Source organism: Periophthalmus magnuspinnatus, chromosome 1 (assembly GCF_009829125.3).
Source record: "Periophthalmus magnuspinnatus isolate fPerMag1 chromosome 1, fPerMag1.2.pri, whole genome shotgun sequence".
Classification (NCBI taxonomy): Eukaryota; Metazoa; Chordata; class Actinopteri; order Gobiiformes; family Gobiidae; genus Periophthalmus; species Periophthalmus magnuspinnatus.
This window is the reverse complement of record NC_047126.1, coordinates 22,858,745-22,877,614: the sequence shown is the minus strand read 5'-3', so window position 1 is coordinate 22,877,614 and position 18,870 is coordinate 22,858,745.

The window sequence follows — 18,870 nt, the reverse complement described above, 5'->3', positions numbered from 1 at the left end:
AGCAGCGAGTTATGTTCATCTGTGCATTGTTAATATTATTGTTAATTACTTTTTATATTATAATTGGTAATTATTTTTTCATGTAGGACACATGTCACATTGCCTCAAATTATTATTTTGTTCTGTAAAGCATTTTTATTTTTATCTGTGAAAAGTGCTGTATAAATAAAGTTGACTTTTGTTTTTTACCCCTCAAACGAGCTCATTGTTAGATTATGTATCTGGGTTAATCATAAATAACACTGTTTAGTGCAACTTTCAAAAGCATTTAAAGTATTTAGACATTTAGTCTGCAGAGAGCATAATATTAGCAAAATAAGATACGGAACTGGAGCCTTTACTCTTACGAATGACCAGTCAAATACACATATTTTAATACAACAATTCATCCTGAAGCCAGGACTGTTGAGTTATTCTTGCCTTGAATCCAGGACACACACTTCTTCAATACTTTACAAAGATGCGAACCTCCCTGACTTCAGATGGGTGTGATTGACAGGTGGATGAGCCAATCAGAGACACTCATGGTCCAACAATAACAACAGATATGGCTGTTTACAAGGAAAGACTACTGCAGAATCAAAGAATGAAGCACTAAACTCTGTGATTTGACATTGTGATTTATTCTGAAATATATTTGTTGTATGTGAAGGTTTACAGGGTTTGGATTTATCAGCACATTAGAACAGAAACACGGAATCAGCGTGGAATTCTGTCTCCATGGCGACGGCATCGGTGTGCTGTGATGTCATCGATGTGATGCCACAGAATTGTAGTAGGTGAGAACTTTCCCGCACATTTGTCATTATTGACTTGGTCACCGTACAGTGAGCCACATTGCATTTCTCTCCTCGACTTTTCGCAAACAAACAGATTTAAGCATCCAATTGTTTAAATCGACTCATTTCTCTGAGTTCAACTGGTGAGTACGTGTTTGAAGCGCTGGTTTACACTCACACAAAACCCTCACAAAACACAAAAGCATGTTTCTGCAGAGTTCAGTTTCAGTCCTGTTTAACTGTTTCTGGTCATATTTTTAATTTAATTTACAACTATGAACAGTATATTTGAACACATTTTGGCACATAAATATGGATCATATTATGTAAAACTAATGTAAGATGATTGTTTGGAGCTTGTGGAGACGAGAATATGAAGTTTTTATGGAGTTAGATTGGGAAAAGGAGCAGTCAATAAATAATCCGCTTTGTTTTTACAGTTTTCATAAATCTCAGCTATGGAGAACTGGAACATCTATCCAGAAGATGTCCTGAGCGGCTGGGAGGGCCTAGACGAGTTTGCAGACCTTGAATTCGTCCGGGGGCTCTTCTCTGTGCCTCCCCCTCCTCCTGCTGCACCTGTGGGACCTACCACACCCCCACCACCTCAGGACGATCTAATCCAGAGCGAGTTGGACTTCATGGACGTCCTCAGCACCATTGACATTGATGCGATGGCTGATTTGTGTCCTGAGGCTTTTGAAGAGGACGCACTATTTGACGCTCTAGATGATTTGGAGAACAGCTCAGAGACAATCGAACCTGGGGCACAAAAGACCTCTGAGTGCTCCAGTCCGAAGAGGAGGAGACTGTCTGACAATCAGACAACTGACCCTTCGGACGCGCCAAGGTCTATGGTAAGTTAACATTCATAATCCAACGATACACTGCACTTTTCCGTTCATATTTACCTATAAAAACAAATAAATACAATGAATTGTCTTTTTGTCATATCTCAATGAAAGTGATCTAATTGTTTTTGGTTTTTTTTTCAGCCAAACAATAGCCCTGGCCTCCACACACAGACGCCCTCGGGGACACTGTAAGTACTAAAGACACTTGTTTCCATACTACTTTTGTCCCATAGCAGCCTGTACTAATGAATGTCTTTCTATTCTTATCTGCAGCCAAGGACAAGAGTCACGTGCAGGACCGTCCTCCACTGGTACCTCTGCTATGACAAGGTAAAGAACAGGACCATCTCTGTAGAAATATACATACGATCCTTCGTCCCATGAAAGAACATGCACCTTACAACTTTGTTCTCTTGAGAAGTTTTTGCACAGGTCAATATTTCCATTGCCCTGTAGATCCTACTAACAGAGTCTTGTGTTTGTAGCAGGAGGACGCAGGATGCTGACACGGAGAGCAGACCATATATCAAGAAGCCTCCAAATGCATTCATGCTGTACAGGGCGGAGCAGAGGCCCATCGTGGTGCAGGAGCTCGGCATCACCAACTGCGCCAAAGTAAACATGGTGCTGGGACAGAGGGTAAGTAGAACACGCCAAACAAACGGAGGAGCATTCAAGATACGGCTCACAAATGATGAAGAGCAGAAGGTAGAATCCCTGTTGTAACATGTGTTTTGTTGCAGTGGAAGATGCTGTCTGATGAGGAGCAGGCGCCATATTTTGACAGAGCTCGCAAAGAGAGAATAGCTCATGAGGCCAAGTATCCCGGATGGTCTCCAATGGACAACATTGTAAGTGCAACACACGTCTCACGCACGTCTCACGCACGTCTCACGCACGTCTCACGCACGTCTCACGCACGTCTCACGCACGTCTCACGCACGTCTCACGCACGTCTCACACACACTCATCTGGATCATTTCAGTGATTAAAATGTATTTTTACTAAAACCTTTATGTCATTTCAGGGTAAAAAGGCCCGAAAAAGAAACAACATCGGCCGTCCAGTCACAGACCCACAGGGAGCTGCTCCTCCAGCTGCGCCTCCTCAGCCTGTGATGAGGACCAATATCACTCACCCAGTGATCACCCAGGCCCACAGCAACCAGGCCCCCAGCAACCAGGTCCTGTACAACCAGGCCGCCAACAACCAGGTCCTGTACAACCTGGCACCCAACATTCAGGCTCACAACAACCAGGCCCACAGCAGCCAGGTCCTGTACAACCTGGCCCCCAACACCCAGGCTCACAACAACCAGGCCCAGTACAACATGGCCCCCAACACTCAGGCTCACAACAACCAGGCCCTGTACAACCTGGCCCCCAACAACCAGGTCCTGTACAACCTGGCCCCCAACACCCAGGTCCTGTCCAACCTGGCCCCCAACACCCAGGTCCTGTCCAACCTGGCCCCCAACACCCAGGCTCACAACAACCAGGCCCACAGCAGCCAGGTCCTGTACAACCTGGCCCCCAACACTCAGGCTCACAACAACCAGGCCCACAGCAACCAGGTCCTGTACAACCTGGCCCCCAACACCCAGGTCCTGTCCAACCTGGCCCCCAACACCCAGGTCCTGTCCAACCTAGCCCCCAACACCCAGGTCCTGTCCAACCTGGCCCCCAACACCCAGGTCCTGTCCAACCTGGCCCCCAACACCCAGGCTCACAACAACCAGGCCCACAGCAACCAGGCCAACAGCAACCGGGCCAACAGCAACCGGGCCAAAAGCAACCGGGCCAACAGCAACCAGGCCAAAAGCAACCAGGTCCTGTCCGACCTGGCCCCCATCAACCAGATCCTGTCCAACCTGACCCCCCACACCCAGGTCCTGTCCAACTAGGCCAACAGCAACCAGGCCCACAGCAACCAGGCCAAAAGCAACCGGGCCAAAAGCAACTGGGCCAACAGCAACCAGGCCTACATAACCAGGCCAACAGCAACCAGGCCAACAGCAACCAGATCCTGTCCAACCTGGCCCCCAACAACCGGGTCCTGTCCAACTAGGCCAACAGCAACCAGGCCCACAGCAACCAGGTCCTGTACAACCTGGCCCCCAACAACCAGGTCCTGTACAACCTGGCCCCCAACACCCAGGTCCTGTCCAACCTGGCCCCCAACACCCAGGTCCTGTCCAACCTGGCCCCCAACACCCAGGCTCACAACAACCAGGCCCACAGCAACCAGGCCAACAGCAACCAGGCCAACAGCAACCGGGCCAAAAGCAACCGGGCCAAAAGCAACCGGGCCAAAAGCAACCGGGCCAAAAGCAACCAGGTCCTGTCCGACCTGGCCCCCATCAACCAGATCCTGTCCAACCTGACCCCCCACACCCAGGTCCTGTCCAACTAGGCCAACAGCAACCAGGCCCACAGCAACCGGGCCAAAAGCAACTGGGCCAACAGCAACCAGGCCCACATAACCAGGCCAACAGCAACCAGATCCTGTCCAACCTGGCCCCCAACAACCGGGTCCTGTCCAACTAGGCCAACAGCAACCAGGCCCACAGCAACCAGGTCCTGTACAACCTGGCCCCCAACAACCAGGTCCTGTACAACCTGGCCCCCAACACCCAGGTCCTGTCCAACCTGGCCCCCATCAACCAGATCCTGTCCAACCTGGCCCCCAACAACCAGGTCCTGTCCAACTAGGCCAACAGCAACCAGGCCAAAAGCAACCGGGCAAAAAGCAACTGGGCCAACAGCAACCAGGCCCACATAACCAGGCCAACAGCAACCAGGCCAACAGCAACCAGGCCCTGTCTGACCTGGCCCCCATCAACCAGATCCTGTCCAACCTGGCCCCCAACAACCGGGTCCTGTCCAACTAGGCCAACAGCAACCAGGCCCACAGCAACCAGGTCCTGTACAACCTGGCCCCCAGCAACCAGGTCCTGTACAACCTGGCCCCCAACACCCAGGTCCTGTCCAACCTGGCCCCTAACACACAGGTCCTGTCCAACCTGGCCCCCAACACCCAGGCTCACAACAACCAGGCCCACAGCAACCGGGCCAACAGCAACTGGGCCAACAGCAACCAGGCCAAAAGCAACCAGGCCAAAAGCAACCAGGTCCTGTCCGACCTGGCCCCCATCAAACAGATCCTGTCCAACCTGGCCCCCAACAACCAGGTCCTGTCCAACTAGGCCAACAGCAACCAGGCCAAAAGCAACCGGGCCAAAAGCAACTGGGCCAACAGCAACCAGGCCCACATAACCAGGCCAACAGCAACCAGGCCAACAGCAACCAGATCCTGTCCAACCTGGCCCCCAACAACCAGGTCCTGTCCAACTAGGCCAACAGCAACCAGGCCCACAGCAACCAGGCCAACAGCAACCAGGCCAAAAGCAACCAGGTCCATTCTGTGTAGACCTTTAGACTGCTTTTTATGCTGTCACCACAATAAACATTTAAATCCAAATTATTATTTTTTATAATTTATTTTGCTAATATTTTGTAATTTTCAATCGTTCTATTCATTCAATCATCATCAATTATTGTTTTAATATTACTTAATGGAAAAAAGCCAATATTTTTAAAATATATATATTTGTTTACATTTTTCTACTTTTATTTAATAAAGAATTTTCTATTGAAAATACGTGTCAGCTTTTTCTTTAATATGTGTGTGGTATTAATTATGAATTGTATATCCGGGTAAAAGTAACTAACCAAGTTATTTATTTAAGCCCTTATTGTTGAAGCAGTTTATAAATAAGTGGCGGGTTCTGGTGCACCCAAATGAAAATCTTGAGTGCACCCGTGTACCCAGCTCAGATCATGAGTATGTAGAGTGTAAACAGTTCATCCTGTGGGGCCCTGTCACACGCTCTGTTCCTTTGTATTCCTTTTTGCCCAGATTTTAGGTTGTGTTTTTTAAAAAAGTTTAATAAATGAAAATGCCGCCCTGCCGCCCAGATCTCCATGCACCGACCCCTTACGGATCCTCCTGCGTGAGGACTGTACAGATTCTAAAATTACAAATTCTGCAAAAAATAATAAACTTACGTTTGGGCTGTCCATGACACATGCTCGCTGTCACATTTTCACCACTTTTAATTACTGCACTCTCGATTTCTGTGCACCATTTGTGTTGTCTATTGTCTAAGCCCCTCAACTTAAAGATAGTCACATGACGCCATAAGAGGCCTTTTCCAAATTGCCAGTATGATGTTCCTCATGTCCTCCTACGTTTGGCTCATTTACCCAGGATGCACCTGTAGATCCAGGGTTGCCTCGGAGTGCTGCAAATAGCCCACAATACACTGGTTCCAAGCACTTTCAGCGATGAGAGCCAGATGAGCATTTAGATGATAAAAAGAAGGGGCCCCAGGACAGAGCCCTGGGGATCCCAGTGGATAGAGGGAAGGTGTTGGATGCTTGTGATTCTAAATGAATGTACTGTGTACGGTTGGTGAGGTATGAGGTGAACCAAGTGAGTGGGATGTCAGTGATACGATGGAGGATAGTCTATGGAGGATAGTCTATGGAGGAGAAGGCTGTGGGAGATGCACTGAAAAAAGTAAAACACTGGTTTAACCTATAATTTATATCATAATCATTTACATCTAAATAATCTTAACTGTTCATAATGATACATATTAAATTGGTCAAACTAAATTTGTAAATTAGGGACCCACACTAGGGAGGTGTTCTGGGCATGTCCCACCGGGATTAGGCCCCGGGGAAGACCCAGGACACGCTGGAGGGACTATGTCTGTCGGCTGGCCTGGGAACGCCTTGGGATCCCACCGGAGGAGCTGGAGGACGTGTCTGGGGTGAGGGAATTTTGGGAGTCCCTGCTTAGACTGCTGCCCCCGCAACCCGGCCCCGGATAAGCAGAAGAAAATGGATGGATTGATAAATTTGTAAATTTATAACAGTTAATAAAAAATAAATTGGTTCAATGTTTAAAATTGAATGGGCCAATTTAAAAATATATAATTAAATGAACATAATTGTAATACATTAATACAACTTAAAATTCTAAATTAAATGAATGTACATTTAATCAATTAATGAGGTTCATTGGTTCAACTTACAAGTTATATCGTAACCGATTAACATCTAAAAAGTCCAAGTTGTTCATAATGATATCTATTACATTGGTCAAACTCATTCTAAGAAAGAATTCAAGATGAAAATCATGTTACCTTAATGTGCAACATTAATTGAGCAAATTTAAAACAATTAAAGTCCTTTATAACACAGTTCCATCTTCAATATTGTTGTCCTATATTCTTAGTAAATACATAACACGTTGATAATTTTGCTTTTTATTAACACTTGCATGCGCAAAATTAACACAGCTAGCCGCAACAAAAAAACATAAATAATATTTGCATATTGTGCAACTTTGAGCCAACAAATTTACAGTTACATTTTGTGTAACTTCAAACAAACAGCTGTAAAATTGTAGAAAGCAAATGAATGAGCTACTTGCTATGCAGCAAGACACTGAGTTGGTGTACTCATTCTTTTTGATTCGAGTCCCAGAAGCACTTTTTGAACAAATTCACATGTGCGTGCCTTTTTAAGACACCTCATATTTAGGGCGTAGATGAGTCTAAACAGCATGACGAACCCTTTAATCGCTGACTGGAGGTTCTTCATGACTGCTTCACCTTCCAGAGTTATTTTGATGTCTGAAGGTGTTATAATGACCGCCATGGTCACCTGGTCGTCATTAGCATCTTTTCTTCCATCCATTGACATTTTCTGAAAAATGTAAATACAGAACTTTGTATTAATCAAAACATTTTCTGACTCTAGTGTGACAGATGTATTTACAATAGTGACCCAGCAGTTTATTCTTCCAGAGCCTTTTTGTATTGTTTTTGATAATGTAGCTCTATGAACATTTAACGCATCTTGCTGTGCAAGGTTCGATATTTGTGTTCGGTCCCAAGCTCGGTTGCATTCAAATTCTTGATTTATAATTTCAGATTACTAGAACAGATTTACAGTTTTTGAGAAATCTCTACTTAGGATGCATAAATGTTGAATAAGGATCATTTCACTTTTACACTTTTTTTTGAACCAGTTGGCTTCTTGTAGATACCCTCAGTAATCATACACAAATTAACCATAAAGGTCAATAAATCTGCAATCTGACAGCTAAACAGCAAATGGGTTGCGTTCACGTGAAATAACATTTTATGGGGTAATAACATGACGGTAATGCAGATGGTGGGCAGTTAAAATTAATAGATAAAATTAAGACTTGTTATAATACAAGGATTTCTTCGGTCTAGTCACTAATGGAAATCATCAGGTTCAACATTGACAAGAAATAACCTATATTCACCAAATACAACAACCAATTCCATGGTAGGGTTCATGTGATGTCACTACAATGTAGAATCCCAGTAGTTAAAATTGAGCTGGAGGGTAATTGAAAGTTCTAGTGAAGTTGGTTTTACAAAATGCAAACATCATTGTTACTACTGCCTTAAATACCAGCTATAGTGATTCAAATCTAGATCAAACATTTTAAAGTTGTACTATGTAATTTTCTGATGAAGGTTGTGAAATCTTATATTCTCAAGGGATATATTATTTTGCCTGAAATAACACAACAAATGCAATAATATGTCAAAATAAAAGCTCTATTAATTGAATAAACAGAAGAGCTTTTATCACACTTTGGAACTTCATAACCTGCTTTATATTTTAGAAGACGAGGAGCTTCAGACAGTATAAAACAAGACAAAGATTTTATTCTCCTACATATTGTTATCATACCTGATCCTGTTCCTTTATCATTTGTTCAACGCAGTCGCCGAGGAGAATCATCAGCAATTTTAACACACAGTCTCCGTGCAGAGGTGTCCATTGAAGCCTGCAAAAAAAGAGGGAAAAAAAAGTATCACATTTAATTTAAACTGTTAGTTACATGTCCCAAACAATATTTGTCTAGTTTTTAATTGGAATACTTTCTCAAATTGTGGTAGTTTCAATGTAATTAAATAAAGTTGGGTACACCAGTTTCAACACTTGGTACACTAAAGGGCTTTTTGTTGCTGAAATATTTTTGATATGATGCTCTCTCTGGAATGCATTGGAGGAAACCAATGTTTTGCCATAATTGTGACACTTACCTCCTGAGAACTGACCAGGTGTGGGGAATGGGCTCCTGTAAATTAAACAAGGGGGGGGGGGGGAATTATATACATTTTAGAGTAAATAAATTATGTTTTTACATTTTAAACATATAATTAATCATATAAAAAAACAAAACATATACACTATTAACTAGAGGTAGTAATGAGTAAAAATCCCTTAATACAAGTTTTGGAATAAATTGCAGTTAAATTTTTTAAATGAATTGTATTGACCACTTTTATTCTCGTGCAAGTGAAGTATTTTTTTTTTTTTTTTATTATTAAATCCTTCAACCTATTTATTCATATGGATTGTTTCCCCATAAAATATATTCCACAAACCTAATTTAAAACAGCTGCTTTACGTAATAATTGTTGAGGAACCGGTCGGAGTTTCTTAACGTTTATGAGGAGTTTAGAAAAACTTGTTCTCTGCGTTTAGCTGCTGACCGCGCGTGTCCGTGTCCGCGCTACATGTGCACAGCGCGTCTAAAGTAGTTCCTCTTTAAGCTCGTTTTTCCGTGAATTTGAGTCAGACTGTAATAAAACATACAGCCTTTTGCAGCTTAACATACTAAGAACATGCCCGTGTAGCATTGAACAAGAATAAAACACCACTGTCCTCTAGAGCTGTACCTGTGTCTGCCTTTCTCCACATCTGATCCGGTACACGCCAGAGAGAGGGCGCGCGCGAGAGAAGAGAGAGGGCGCGCGCGAGAGAAGAGAGAGGGCGCGCGCGAGAGAAGAGAGAGGGCGCGCGCGAGAGAAGAGAGAGGGCGCGCGCGAGAGAAGAGAGAGGGCGCGCGCGAGAGAAGAGAGAGGGCGCGCGCGAGAGAAGAGAGAGGGCGCGCGCGAGAGAAGAGAGAGGGCGCGCGCGAGAGAAGAGAGAGGGCGCGCGCGAGAGAAGAGAGAGGGCGCGCGCTAAGGAAAGACGTATTCTCAAGTAGTTTTTGTTAACATTTGCTCAAATGTGTTATTGCTCAGATCCTTCGGTTACATCAATTTGAAGCATCCAGGCACTCGGAAATATCAAGACAACTGCTTACATTGCCTTTACAATACACAACCTTTGACGCAAAGTGGGTCGGTTGAAAAAAATGCCGTGGGCCGGGTCTCTGAAGGCCAAATTGCTGGACCCGCGCTACACTACATTTGCGTGGATTGCAGAGACTGAGGCCGTGTACCAATTAGCCAAATGCACGTTAGATGTACTGTTTGAATGGTGCATTTGGCAAATTGGGACTCTGCCTGAAATGCATCTTCGCGGCAACGAACACAAAATGGCGGCAGGGCGAGACTATCTAAAATTAAACCTTTCACTCATAAGGATATAATTAAAAAGTGTCAAAAATAAATCCCCCCATATTCTGATGTCCAAATTCATTAATTCAATTTGTTTCTCAAGTCTAGCAGGTGACATTAAAACTAAATATAAAACATCGGGAAAAAAAATCACCTTCAAGTACGTGCATTTATACTCAAAAAGAGAACACACTTACAAAGACATGTTTTTAAATGTAATTTTTAATTACCTTTCATCGCGGAGAAAAGGTGTAGGCCTGACGAGGTCTCGGTCACTTGTTGAAACTTTTAGAGCACATGGGCCGCACTTCTCTTCTGTTGCATTATTGAACAGAATAAAGTAAAGTTGTTGCTGGTGCTGCCCCCTGTGTTGGAGGATTGACTTGGCACAGCGCATGCGCAAGAAAGGCACAATGAATAAATTGTTATTTGAGTCAATGTAACTATTGTGAACTACTGTTGATTTGCACGAGCCAAATTGGATTTACATAAAAAATATAAATACAAACACAAGTTTAAATCTGTATCATTAAAATTGTACAGACCAATTCGATTTTGTTAAATTAAACCAATGGGAAAAAAAACGCATTGAATGAACAACAGAAATGTTTCACTTTTTTCAGTGTGGTGTCTAAGGCTGCGGTTAGATCGAGGAGGATAAGGATGGAGAGTAAACCGGTATCAGCTGCCATGAGGAGGACGTTTGTGATTTGTATGAGTGCGGTTTCTGTGCTGTGGAGGTGTCGGAAGCCTGATTGAAACTGTTCATAGAGATTGTTATTATTGAGGTGGGCATGTAGTTGAGAGGCAATGTTTTTTCAAGGATTTTGTAGATGAAAGGTAAGTTTGAAATGGGATGGAGGTTGTTGAAATCATTGGGGTGTAAACCAGGCTTTTTAAGAATTGGAGTGACTGTGGCAGTTTTGAGTGATGAGGGAACCGTTCCAGAGGTGAGAGAGGAATGAATAATATTGGTGATGAGGGGAGCTAGTACAGGGAGGCAGGTTTAGACAAGGGCTGTAGGGAGAGGGTCAAGGGGACAAGTGGAGGGTTTGGATTTTTTAATGAGTTCTGTAATGTCCATGACAGAGGGGAGGATAAACCTGGAAAATGTGGTGCCGGGGTATGATGGAGGGGCACGGATGTCTACTCCAGAAACTGCAGCTCCACATGATGTAAGGTGTTGGTGGATGTTGATGATCTTAGATGTGAAGAATGACATGAGTGAATTACAGAAGTCGTTGGATTGCACATGGTAAAGGAGTGAGTCAGGGGGTTTAGTGATGCTAATTTCAACTATAAAGGTGCACTGTGTACATTTAGTGGAGGGTCTGCCACTAGAACATGGAGATGTTTGCAGCTGATGTTATCAACATTCCCTGGAGGTGTGATGCTGACTGTAGGCCCTGGTCTGTCAGAAGCTCTAAGAGACTTTAATCTGAGTTTTTAATCCAACACACAATCTGACCACAAAGAACTGACTTAAATGCAACTACAACAGGTCAGATGATTTATACTGTTAAAGAAGTCACACACATAAAATTACAGTCACAAGCTCGGTAGCATTAGCCAGCAGTTTTTCAGTCACTCCCACCTTTTTGTTGAAAATCAAACGCCTAAACAGAACCATGAATGATCAGATTCATCACACGCTCCTAAAATGTGTTGTTTAAATCCATTTTTGTGTTTTTTCTTGAGTTTTTTCTCTTTTTTTTATTTTGTTTTTTTGACAGTGTATGCTAATATGCACATTGTGTCTCCATGGTAACTACTGAACATTTCACCATAGATATACATGTAGAACACCCCCTGAAGGCTTTACAGCTGGAGATCAAGAGCCAAAATCATTCTTTGGTCCATGTTCCTGAAGTTGTTGTTTTCTGATCTATAATGTTGTTTCCTCAACAAAAATAGACCCAGAGCTGTGTTTTGTTTCATTCACACATGTTTAACAGACAAACCCTGCCTATTTAGGCTGAGTTCTTCTCTCAAATTAAAAACACTCTTTTCCACCTTGTGATGTCCTGTGGTAATACAGGAAGTGCTCCACCGGGTTTTTAAACTCCATACACCTTCATTAGAATCATTTGGACAATTTCGGCCCTGGAAATGCCAACACCTCTACCTGAACTAAAGGTAAAAGGCTGTTAACTTGAAAATTACCACTACATGACATCACAAGGTGGAACAGAGCATTTTGAACTTTGGAGATATAGACAGACTAATAATATAAGATTCCTCAAACATGTGTGAATGAAACAAAACACAACTCCAGGTTTGTTTTTGATCAGGTAACAGCATTATAACATGGCTTAAAGCTCACAAGAATAGATTTTGTGTAACCTTTAAAGGTTGATTCTGGATTAAGGGTGAAACAATGCTAACACAGGTGTGAACAGAGGCCTTTGACATTTACTGTAGACTTTAGCCTGAATGTCAAGTGTCTGACAGAAACTATACAGACACTTTCACTTATGTGGAAAACAATTCATGCACTTAATGTTCTTGTCTTTTACTTATGTTTTATGATCAGAGGAGCAACAGTTTTTCAGTCAAAGAAGCAGAAAGTGCACCCGTTCTCACTTCCCATTTGTAACGCAGTGTCTAGCAGGTTAGCTGTGTCCATTTATATATACAGTCAATGGGTAGAACATGGTTCTGTCAGTTTATGTAACAATGTGGTAGTAAAAAAGTAGGACTTGTTGTGTTTGTACCAGTCCTAGCACGATGGCCACAGGTCCTGATGTTAGATTTTGTGGCAAATTTCATAATTGAAGGTTGAAGTTGTTAATCTGATGATCCTGCCTCTTACAATTTGTGGCAGTTATCTCTGACAGAACATTTAACTCCATCTCTCACAGTCTGCTTGTAAAGGAGGAAGTTATTAGCATATGAAGGCGTGGCCAAAGAGAAAAGACCGCGTGTTCGGCTGAGGTCTCTGAAATACCTGCAGAAACACATATAAAATGAAATGTTGAGTCTAATATATTATGTCACCTTTTTCAATTAAAAGTTAAATACACAAACAGATTATTTTAAAGAGGAGGTATTAATAACATATAACATATTTAGGACACCATTTTACCTTTTATTCTTATGAAAATGATATATTTGCCTAAAACAACGTATTAACATGTTATATAAGTTTCGTTTTTGATGCTCTGCGTCCTCCCGCCCTTTACTCCCTGCACTAAGGCCTTCAGAATCCTTTAACATTACAATCACCGTGCATCCCGCTAATGAAACTACTACACATCACATCAGGTTGTCAAGTTGTTGTGTACAATTTTGAATCATGCTTTTGTAAATTTATGAAGAATTGTCATGTGGGTGCGTGGGTGACGTAGACTTGTGGGCTGAGCATTGCACAGCATTGCACAACCCAGTTGTATTACTAACTATAAGGAGGGGTTTGAATAGGGCCTGGAAGAGATCACTAGATTACTTAAACATGCATGGATGACATCTAAAACCTCTTCAGGCATGTTTTTGTTGAGGAACCACGTTATAACATGGTAAAAAGCTCCAAAGAGTTGGTGTGCCTCTATAAGGTGACACAGTACATTAGGTAAGGTAAACATTAATTAGATCAGTATAATATTTAAAAGCACTATATTACGTTGTAGGATTTAAGACATGTTATAATGTTGTTACCTCCTCAAAGACATGCTTGGAGTTGTGTTTCATTCACACATGTTTACGTAACCCTTTATTATTAGACTTTACATCTCCAAAGCTCCAAATGCTCTGTAGTTTTCTAGTTTGCCCTTAATGCTCTGACCTCTTGCACACAGTGACCGCTCCCGGGTTTTCTCTTGAGGTGTTGAGTCTCAGTTTCTTGTGGAAAAAACAGCATCTTTCTATACATGTGTTCAGCAACGTGTTGGAATATAAAATTATCACTGAATTGTGTAAGAGTTTGATAAACATTTACCTTGAGGAAGAGTAGCTGACATTCCGAGTAATAATGAGAGAAAAATGCAGACCAGAGCCAACTAATCACATATAATAACTTTTTTTTTTTTTTGAGTTTCCTGCATCAAACTGAAGTACTTAGAACAACCTGTGAGTTTGTGAGTGCTCTGTGACTGTTCCTTGTGTACTCACTTATTACTGACAAGTCAATCAGCTTTCAAACTAGAAAAACTATTGATCAATTACTGACTATATGATATTGTTGGTATGAAATTATTGTTGTACTATTTTTAATACGTTTGCAGATTTCATTTTCATTACCTGAATAAAATAAAATGCCCATTGTTTCTTTGCAGCCCATAACAATACATGCATTTTAATATTCATAATACACTTTTATCGGTCTCATTTATAAAAGTCACTGGATAAAAGATGGCTCCAGCATAACACAAGTTTGTGAATAGAGTGATCTGTTTTAGATATTTTAATCTAACTGTAGTTTTATTTTCTTCAACCTAAAAACAATGAAATACATGATATATTCAAAGATTTCACATAATAGGTCCGCTTTAAAGAAGACCTTTTGTGCATTGTTGTAATCGATGACACCTGTAGATCATTATGTTATAATTTGGACACAATATTCATCAATGTAATAAAAACAATGTAATAAAAGAAACAAGTCTGCTGACCTCTGCGTTAGAAAACTGCAGTGGACAATGGGAGCTGACGTGAGAGCCGTGAAGTTTTCATTTGTACAAAAATGACTATGCAACGTTGGCAAATTCTACACGTGGTTGACTGGCACTTGACTTGTGGTTCGTGAAAATAAAGACCACATCCTGGTGAGTAAAGTGTAATAAATTTTTTTTTTTTTTAAACTGTTATTTTTCTTTAAAATAAGTCTGTCCTATGGGGAGCTGTCCATGGTATCATCCACACACTTCAGTGAACCACCACCAGAGGGAGCCCTAATCCTGACATTTGAGTGTGGCTCCACAGTGAGAAGGTTTTGTGACTCTGCAGAAATAATATGGAATGATGTATAACTGGAGTTATTGCACTGGACTGGACTGTCCTAACTCAAACCCAATATAGTAGAACCATGTCCATAACTTTTTGTTTTCATTAAAGGAACCCAAGTCCAGATCCCTGTTCCTACATGTCTGCCAGAGGAGAAATGTGTCCACATCACCTCCTCTAAGTCTTGTACAGCTCCAGCTCCTATCACATGTAGATACAAACATCCACACATTCCTGGAAGTCATCATCTTCCTTCTTTATCTAAAATACAATATTATATAGTCTATTGTCTAATCACAAATTGACTTTACTTAGGAAGGAAACCTGATGAAGTTCTCCAGAAGAACAACCAAGACCTTCAACATGGATGAGCGAAAAGAACCAACTCTTTAGAAGAATTTACATCAAGATTTTGACCATGGACCATGTTTTCTTGTATCTGTGTAGGTGCTGAGGAGCACTCTGGACCTGTGGATCTAACAGAGGAAACCAACTGTCTCCAGAGGACCCATGAACCAGTAATGGAGAGGTGAAGAAACCTCATCAGAAGTCTGCTCTGAAGATAAAAAAAACAGGAAATGAAGTGCAACCATCATTGCCATTTACCCCCTCATTTTCAATTTAGAACTATTGAAAAACAGGGGCGCATGTCTGTGGTAAGTGTAACATTACTTTTACCCAGCAGAGGGCAGTCAAACACTAATGCACTGCTCCTCTGGGCCGCTCTTCCTCTAAATGGGTTTATGAGAAGGGACAGGCTTCAGAAAATGTCTTGCCACATCTTTGAGTGTGTAGCCTTTGGAGATATACAGAGTGTGAAGCTATGGCACTGCAGGACTTCTTACTCAATTCAGAGTGGTGATTCACATTGCAAATAAAATGTGACTCAAATCAGTTACCATGTGTGAACACAACAGCCCTGAAACGGCCTGATACACAGAGGACAGAACAAAACCAGGACTTGTGTTGTAGTCGCATTATAACACAGGCTATACCACTTAAATATTTATAATAATATACAGTGAGAACAATTTGTCCACATAGAATTGCCTAAAATTTGCCAACTTTATCTTTTACCTAAATTGACACTTGCAGTAACATCACACTGGGACTGTTCTACATATATCTCTATGGTGGAATATTCAGCAGTCACCATGCAGACACAATATACACATTACACAGTCAAAAAACTGTAAAGAAGACTGAAAACTCATCAAAATGACAAAACGTTTAAACAGCACATTTTCAGGAGCCTGTGATCAATATGAGCGTTTATGATTCTGTTTAGGTGTAATTTTATATGTGAGAGACTCAGATCATCTCACCTGTTGTAGTTCAAACTAAACCAACTCTTTCTGGTCAGATTGTGTTAAATAAAAGCTCAGTTTAAAGTCTAACTTGAGAAACTGCGCTTCAGAGAGAGCATGACATCAGCCGCAAAGTATCAATAGGCTAAAACTGATATGTTATAATTGACTCACTTTCTTTCTCAAAATATGGACTAATCTCACTTTACTTTTAGCATCGTTGCTGTTCTCTAGCAGATGTTGGAATGTTTGAGTTTGAGCGCCTTTATTAGTGAAAAAAGTGATTGGAATTTGATTTATTTCCACGCTCATTTGAAAAAATCTGATCTGGCCTGAGTGGTATACTACGACGCAAGATAAGGGGCTAAACTGGGTTAGTCAAGCTCAAACCCTGGATTTCATGTACAGTATTACTTTTCAGCATGCTTAAATCACAGCAACAGAGCTAACCTGGTCAGGAGTAGGTTAAGACCCACAGATAAGAGCTCGGATCTGTTTCTCTTTGAACAAATCTACGTGCACATACTAATGATCAGTGCTATAGTCTTGAAAATAAGCGATTAAAGATTGCTGAAACACAAACCAGTCCCTCCAAATGCAACCTCAGGTGAGTAAATGGTGAGGGGAAAAGTCCATTTTGCATAATAGAACCGCTTGAAGAATTTCTTGGTCCTGGATTATATAAACAGTCACTTTAATGCCCATTCTGTACATTTCTTTGTTCAGGTAAAAGCAGAGGTGGTTGTACTTAAAGAATTTGGACTTTTCAGAGTACTTTTCTCGCAACATACATTTACTCCTACTAGTAATATTTTTGTCGAAGCTGTCTTATTTGAGAAGTAGTTTTGGTTACTCTTCCCTCTGTGAGTAAGTCTACAAGTGACAAAAGCTTTATGTTGACAATATTTGAACATTCTTGCCCCGCTCCTTCAGATATGATGTGGTTTCTTTCATTTTTGTATATATTCTTTGAAATTTGCAGATTTTGTGCATTATTTAATGTTTTGTCCTTGGAATTATATTAACTTCAAATTATAAATCAAATTAAGTTACTCTTACTTGAGATATAGTTTTCCCAAATACCTTTTTACTCTACTTGTATAAGAACAACTGCATTGCTTCAAAATAATATTACTCAAGCAGAAGTACAAAGGAGTGGTCCAAGAAATTACTCAAGTCTTTGGTACTACTACTCTACCCATCTCTGGTATAAAGTAATTTAATTTGATCCTACTCTTTAACCACTGGATGTTCAAGCAGCAGGTTTCAGTACTACATAATTTGAGAGGTATTTGTCTTGTACAAATCTTCACAGTGAGCGTGTTCAAAGGGCTGGGAGCTGGTGAAATCTGCTGAGCTCCACTGTGCTGTGTGTGCATCGTACTTTTACAGAAGAAACTGTCAAATGTCACACGGCATCATCAAATTCTCACAAGGGAGGAGAGCAGTTTTTATCTCTACACACAGCTACAACTTACTGCCAGTGTGTTCCCGTGGTATTGTACTCCTGTTACACTGTAGTATAACCTTATCCTTTTGTTGTCATAAGCACGTTTTGTTATAAAGTACATCAAATAAGACATGCACACCTCAATGAGCCTGTATTTGTTGTTTTTCCTCATACATTTATTCTGATCTGTACAGGAATGCATCATCACAGCAGAAACACAACCTAAACCCAACCATGGCACAACACATCCACAACGCATTCAGCTCACCTCAATACTTTGATCACGTTTTATTATCCTACAAGTCTCTCAGATAGAGCTCTGTTTTCAGAAAGCATTCAAATACACGTGGACTCTTGACTGGGGCCAGCACTGGTGTATGATCCACTGTCTTGATGGACGTGGGGAGCCGAGGAATCTGAAACTTGAACCAGCTCAAAGTGCTCCTTCAAGGCTTTTGACTGGTGACGTATGAATTCAAATGGACTTTAAGTGGGACTGAACACTAAATTAGCTTTTTCTGCTACTAAACTGTGAATATGGTGTTTTGATAGCATTATCTACTGTTCCTAGTCATTTTTTGGCAGTTCAAACTAGGCATATTTGCGGGTTTGTGTTAAAAAATGTATCGACATGGTGTGCCCTGCCTCCAGTGACGTCTGCAATTTTCAGTAGTTGGTGACATCACACAAGACTGCCCTGATTACAGCCAGGTGTTTCAGATTACACCTGGCCGCAAGGGTGGAGTTTGAAGTGTATCTAGGCCACTCACCCTCAATCTTTTCTATAGTCCTCATGGTACTGTCCAGTTTAGCAGCTTTAAAATGTGGTTTTGGGCTCAGTTTAGGTGTTTAGTCCCACTTTAAGGACAAAGAAAGCAAGCTAAGCCACTTCTATTAATACAGACACAAAGGGGCAATGCATTATAATGAGAAAAGAGGAGAGTCAAAATAAATAATACAAATAATACATTAAATATGCATAAATGAACACAAAAGGCACACAGAGATGAAACAAAAATATACAAACGGGGAAGACAAGAGGCTGTTCCACTAAGCAACACTGGAGGGCGCTCTACCA